Consider the following 7,227-nt stretch of genomic DNA (forward strand, 5'->3'; position numbering starts at 1 on the left):
CTGCCCAGTTGGTTGGTTGGACAGTTGCCAGTTTGAATCCTCAGGATGTGTCTAACAGGAAGCTCAACCCGCTCCGATCCCGCAGGCTGGAGCGGCAGCGAGGGGCCGATGAAGGGGGGGGGGGCCGCGAGGATAACCTGCAATCTGGATGATGAACTCCATCTATGAGCGGGGGGGTGGGGGTGGGGCTCAAGAGGAGATAAGAGGGGGATAGCAAAAGTTCAAACCCCATCCACCTCCTGCTGAGGTGTCCTTGTTCTCATCCTCCACAAGCTCCAAACCCTGACCTTTGACCTCTGTGTTGCCGAGCCAAAAAAAAAAAAATTAAAGATAACCTTCATTTGTGTGTCAAAAATCACAAAAGAAAAATAGCAGAAAAACAAACGGACAATCCCTTGTTTAGCTCGGTTCTTGGAGATGTGCACCTCCAACATTCATCTGGATGTTTACCACACACACACACACACACACGCGCAGACAACAGTAAGCTTACAGGCCGCGTCTATGCGAGGGGGGGGATTACCAGGCGACAGCGCTTCCTCCTTCAATCCCAATTTACCTCCTGAATAAATCCCAAATTTATGAGCATGTTAGCAGGCGTAATCCAACCTTGATTTGCTCATTTCAGGCACAGGGAGGAGAGTGAGATTACCAGCTGAGTACTTGTTGTCACCGTCGCCGGAGTAGGTGGGCCAACAACAACAACAACAACAAAAAAAAAAGAAAAAAGCAGAGAAAACACAAAAACATGCGACGGCTTCTTGAGTCGAGGGCTGTTAGGAAACGAAATAGGTGGTCTCCCGCTCCCCGTCAGTTTGTCTGATTTATTGATATCCCTCAGTGGGAAGCTTTGTCTTTCGTCAGACTGTCAGGGGCGCACGGTGGAGACGAAAGGATGAGGGGGGGGGGGGGGGGGGGCAGATGGGAGTAACAGAGAGAGAGAGAGAGAGAGAGAGAAAAAAAGAGTGGTTATTTCTGCTGATAGGGCATATTTTCTGTCAACAGTCTCTGGCAGATGAGTGTATGTGATAATACTGCTGCCAAGGAAAGTCTCTCAGCTCTTCAGCCCTCCGGAAGAATATTTCTGTCTCAGCTCAGGGCCGTGGCTCTTCTTCTCCCCTCCTTCCAGCTTTTTTTTAATAATAATTCAGTAAACTGAAGTAATTACCACAGAGGCATGCTCAATAATTACAAAAATGCTCTGTCACGGTCATGTAGGTAATGGCATCTCTTGCTCTGCTGGCGGCGATAACACAGGTGAGACGAATTGCAAGAAAACAGATCTGATAGCATTGTTATGGTGAAAAAAAAAAAAAAAAATGCCATTATGATCAAGGGGCTGCTGCTGCTGCTGGGAGGGGGGGGGGGGGAATATTGACTCATGTTCATGCACGTGTTTTCTCTTCACTTTCACAGGTACAAAGACAAGCTGAGCGATGGCGTTGACATTCTGTCCGATGCAAAAAAAAAAAAAAAAGCTTCCAGCTTCGTGTTTATCTTGCTGATGTCTCGTGTCTCCTTTGGCAAATCAGCATGAAATTTGCTTAATTATCAACCGCAAATCGACAAAATATTAGGTGTTGTTTACTGTAATCCCATTTTGCTTAGTTTAATTTCCTCGACTCTTCTCCTGGTGGCGTGTTTACTCCGCATTGGACATGGTGGCGTCCTGCAGATCCCAGCTATCCAAGTGCAGTTTCCGTGAGAGAGACGACGACGGCGGCGGCTTCAGCGGCGAGAACGCACCACGTAATTAGCAAAACGCGGGCCCCTAATGCTCGTCTCCTTGAGAGTTTGACCCTATTTGTTTGTGCCGAGGTAATTTCATTACGCCCCGTGCGATTCCCAGGAGCTGCCGCGAGTTAACGCTAAATGCTCACCAGAGAGGGGATAAGTATTTGGCAAGGCATCAGCAAAGCAGAAGAGAGGGAGCGGTGGAGCTCAATAACACTTCTTTCATGTTGACAAATTCCATTAGTGCGCAAAAGGCTGGCGTTTGTGCTCTATTTTATTTATGATAATGCTCAGGCGATGGAGGGGAGCGGTATTCATCACCCGTGCCACCTATGTGGTCTGACAGCGTGCGGCAGACGTCTGATTTGTACAGAACGCTTCAGCATCAGTCTCACACCCACGGGGTCTGTGGGGGGAAAGTGAAGGCGGCACCTTGTATCAGCGTTTCAACCTTCTGTTTTTGGCACTGGACTGTAAACATGCTGAATAATGACTCCTAACAACAAATTATGAGCTTTATCTTCCCTTTTTTTAAGGTGTATTTATTGTATTATTTACTGAATGAGGCCTAATTGTTCACTGATGAGAAAAACACTGATTCTGGTCTCATCCATGTCTGAAAACGGTATCTTTAATGTGACGTGAGGCCTCTTGAAATGAGACATGAAAGTTTTTTGCTTAATGAAGACGACTCACCTGCACAGAATCCACATGTTGCGCCTTTAATGCTCATATTTCTCCATGTTTAAGATGCAAAATCAGAAAAACAGAGAGACAGAAAGAGATAAAAGCAGATATTACTTGGCTACACCACTACTATTAATAAATTAATGCTTGCATGACCAATAAATCTATCAGTATAAACCGAGGGTGTTCACAAGGCAATTAGGGTCCCATCAAGCAACTCCAGTGGGGACCTGTGGGATATGGTGGCCTCCACAGTGTCTGCTGGCAACATACAAAGTTTCTGTTTCAATAAAACATAATGATCAACCCCCGCCTGCATGTGTTTCTGCATACATGTGGCTTTATTTGACTGTGACTGTAAGTGTGTTTGCAGATGCCTATGTGTGTGTGTTTTTTTGCATGCACGTATTTGTGTGTAATTATGTAAGTGTCCCATGCATGTCTATGCGTGAGTCTTTCGTGGGGGTGGGGGGGGGGGGTGGGGGTGGAGGGGTAAGAGGGGGTGGTGGTGGAGAGGGGGTGGGTGGGTGGGTACGCGCACACCAAACACTGAGGTTGGAAACATTCTGATGTCAACAGCAAAGCAAGAAATAGGAAACACATTTAAATCTCTGGCGCTGAGGACGGTGTTCGGGTGCCAGGCGAAATCACCACACCGAGCCCCGGCATCGCGTGTGACAGGGTGCATTGTGGGATAGCTCTTTATCCTTCTGCACGCAGATCAGAAATCGCGGATAGAGAGAGAGAGAGAGAGAGGAGAGGTATGTCCCATCTGAGGACAGAGAGTCGGCGCAGGTTGTACCTATTAGAGCAGCTTAGTAACTCAAGAAGCGGCAATTTAAGAGTGAAAGAAGGGGAGGGCGGAGGGAGGATTGGGGAAGAAAGAGAAACTAATGCCATAACTCTGAGGGCTCCCAAAAGACAGCTTTGAGGATTGGACTGGATGACAGAAAGGCTCGTCATCACAGAGGTGGGTATGAGCGCTGGTAATGAGAGGACTTGCTCCATGCCAGGCATTATCATGGACAGATTGCACCCAGAAGAAGAAGAGGCCTCCTTTTGTATGTTGAAAAGCTACAACGGCTCAAAGCTGGAATGAAGAAACCCATCCCCGAAAAACATGCAGAGGGGAAACGTGATATTTGGCAACACGGAGCTCCCAGTTTTTCTATAAATTTCAAAGCGATGTTTATTTCTTCTGGGGTAAAAACACAGATTTTTCTGTTGCCTTAAGACACGGAGAAGTGGCATAATAGATGACAGGGGAAAATGTACCAACCTACTGTACTTTTTTCCCCTTTAGTTTTCAATCTTTTGTGGTTGGCAGCAGGGACAAAACCCAGGAAACAGTATCCTATCACTTAAATGGTTAAGTATTTTATGAGTAAAATGCTTCCAAATGTCTCTCAAAAACCTTCCAGACCACACCAAAGACAAAATGAGGTAATATTACGTTTCTGAAAAGTCCCCAGTATGATACCCCGACTCTGCTGTAATTGCATCAGAAAAATGGTACGCGAGTCTCTCCCTGTTACATGTCAGGCCATTTGACTTGGCAAAAAAAAGCTGCACTCATTAAGCGTGTGGGAGAGAAAACTTCTCAAATTTTTGCCAGCTGAGGGGCTTGTATGCATATAGAAGAGAGAGAGAGAGAGAGAGAGAGAGAGAGAGAGCAACAACATTGCAGACGTACAGTATCAAAAGAAATCATCCGTGTGTCCCCGCTTGGCTCCTGTTTTCCATGCTAACACTTAGCTAAACAGTAAGTAGGTGGTGTGCTAACACTTAAGCCTGCACTGCTAATGTTGCAATCATTTTATTACTGTTGTCTCTGTCAACATCAAAGTACTGAGTATCCTAATAATGAATGAACATTTTGGGGGAAAGAAGTTTGATATAAAGCTAATCTTTAGCCTAGCTTAGCATAAAGATTGGAAGCTAGGTGTCCAAATTATTGAATACAAGGAAACTGTGATGTGGTTAATTGTGTGAACGTGTGAATTAACATACATTTGGCACATTTTTATGTATATATTGATATCAGAAAAACATCATATTATTACTGTTGTCACTGTCAACACCAAAGTGCTGCATATCTTAATAATGAAGTGAACATTTTGGGGGAAAAAAGTTTGATATAAAGCTAATGTTTAGCCTAGCTTAGCATAAAGATCGGAAGCTAGGCGTGCAAATTATTCAATATAAGGAAATTGTGATGCTGTTACTTGTGTGAACGTGTGAATTAACATACATTTGGCACATTTTTATGTATATATTGATATCAGAAAAACATCATATTATTACTGTTGTCACTGTCAACATCAAAGTGCTGAGTATCTTAATAATGAAGGGAACATTTTGGGGGGGAAAAGTTTGATATAAAGCTAATGTTTAGCCTAGCTTAGCATAAACACTGGAAGCTAGGTGTCCAAATTATTGAATACAAAGAAATTGTGTTTACTAGGTGAACATTAACATACATTTGGCACATTTTTATGTATATATTGATATCAGAAAAACATCCTTATTCATATTTTCACACCTTAAAAGTGTCAGTGGGCCCCCAATGCTAACTCTACACCACCACAGAGACATCATCAGACATTGTGGACAGAAAAAATAAAGCTATCATCTCAAGTTTTCTACAAAAATAGCCCCTGTGGGATTTTTTTTTTTTTTTTTTCCAGCTGTGGGCCTCTTGATCCATCATCACCTTTCACCACATGCTAGATGATCATTTGTAACTTGTGTAACTGATACTAAAAAAAAAAAAAAGAGATGCACTGGGGCCACGTTTCTGTTGCAGTGTGAACACAGCTTATTGCCTCTAAAACACTATGTCACAATATATGAATCTTTTTAAAAAATCCTCAATGATTTGGAGCCCGCCCCCCCCCCCCCACCTCCCTCCACTCATTCTCCATTGCAGCCTAATCTACTGCAGATTAAAAAAAATGGCTATCATGAAACAGGCTTTCCCTGTAAGTAATCCCCTCCTCTCTGAAAGGAGAAGAGGGAGAGAGAGGTGTTGGATGGAGGTGGATGGGGGGGGGGGGGGGGGGGGTTGAAGAGAGAGAGAGAGAGAAAAAAATCTGCAGCAAAGAGCCTTTTTTTTTTTGCTTCTAGTTATGTCAGGCTGTATTTTAAACAGTGCTAATCATATACCTTTGTGGACACTTAATTAAAATTACAAAACCAATTTTAATCGGTGGTCCAATTAATATGTAAATGTATGCAAATGTGGTAAAACAAGGTGGTGATTAAGTTAAGGACACTCTATTTCATGTCTTCCTTAAGTGTGAAAACAAACCGTCTTTTTTCCCCTGCCACCCCCTCCCCCCCCCCCACCCCCAAAAAAACATCCAAGACTGATGGATTGTGATGTTTACCGGCCACATGCTGAGTTAGGAAAATACCCTCATCGGTATCGTTTTTAAAAAAAAAAAAAAGGGGGGAAAAGACAATGTTTTTCAGCGTCTGTATCCCTAAATCCACGTTTTTTTTTTTTAATAATTAAGTCAGCACACACATGCGTCAGTGTTCATTCACTTCAGGTTACAAAAAAAAAAAAAAAGATATATATACTGTACGGTATTTTACAAAGTGAAGTAAGTGTTACAGGGTATGTTTGAAATTCAAGGCAAAGTTTTTCCAGGCTTGAGGTGAGAGTTGACAATTCTAAACGAGGAGACTTTTCCATTCTAATTAGGCCTCGGAGACACGGTGGTCTTTCAAAGTCGTATCTGGAGGGGTCGGGGAGGAGTGTGGGTGGGGGGGGGAGTGAGGAGGAGGAGGAGGAGGGTGGGGGGGGTGAGCAGGTAATAATGAATCTGAATCTGGGTGGATATTAAATAACTTTGGGCATAGAGAGAGAGAGAGAGAGAGAGAGGAAATAATAATTTACTGTGCAAGTGAGGCCTGCAGTGCTGGCCAGACTGAGGTGAGCGCAGGTCATTAAACTTTGTTGGTTGTAAATTTATGCACTCTGATAGCTTTATAAATACAATAAAAAATAGTCTGAAATGTATCCAATTAAATGTTTCGGGGTTATTAAAACTACTGAGGTTGTATATATTTTTTTTTGAAATATCCTGTATGTGCAGAGACACACGGATCCCCTGTTTGGGGAGCTTTGTGCAAACATTTGCAGAGGCACCTGCGAGCGGAGCAGAAATTAAAGAGAGTATTCTCCGTGGACGTGTGGTGTGATATTGGATATACAGAATGTTAGTGGAATAAAGACCGACGTCAGGATGAGTTGAAGCACAAAAAAACTGAATAATGTTTTACATCTTCTGCTCTTTGCTTTTGGGATTTGTTGTCAGGTCGTCTTTACTTAAACAGACGTTCATTTGTCAGTTACATCGCTGTGTTTTGGTGCTAATCTGGCCCGTGTATGTCTGCAACATTTAGTCACCAAACCAGATCAAGCTAGCAGAACTCCAGTGTGGTTCAGCCCGGTTAGCTCAGTCGGTAGAGCATGAGACTCTTAATCTCAGGGTCGTGGGTTCGAGCCCCACATTGGGCGCAAAGTTTTACGGGTGTTTGGACTTTAAACAACTTTGGTTATAAACCAGATCAAACCAGCAGCACGCTGGTCTGACTACTGGTGCGTCATTGATCTAGAGTGTGGCACGAACCGGCAACTATGCATCTAAACTTTCATCACAAGTCACGTCGATAATAAAGCTTTAAAATCTCCAAGAGGAACTTAAGACTCAAGTTGGAGGGCGTTTAAAAGGTGCACAGTACCTGAACCAGTTCTGCCAACATCAGTGTGAACATGAGGGACATCTGAGGTTGAGT

General features: G+C 43.6%; 1 non-coding gene across 1 annotated transcript; it reads left to right on the forward strand.

Moving 5' to 3' along the window:
* Positions 1-6,876: 6,876 nt before the first annotated feature.
* trnak-cuu lies at positions 6,877-6,949 on the forward strand. The gene has a single exon. It is a non-coding gene; the product is annotated as a tRNA-Lys (tRNA).
* The last annotated feature ends 278 nt before the right edge of the window (positions 6,950-7,227 follow it).

Source organism: Thunnus albacares, chromosome 24 (assembly GCF_914725855.1).
Source record: "Thunnus albacares chromosome 24, fThuAlb1.1, whole genome shotgun sequence".
NCBI classification, from domain to species: domain Eukaryota; kingdom Metazoa; phylum Chordata; class Actinopteri; order Scombriformes; family Scombridae; genus Thunnus; species Thunnus albacares.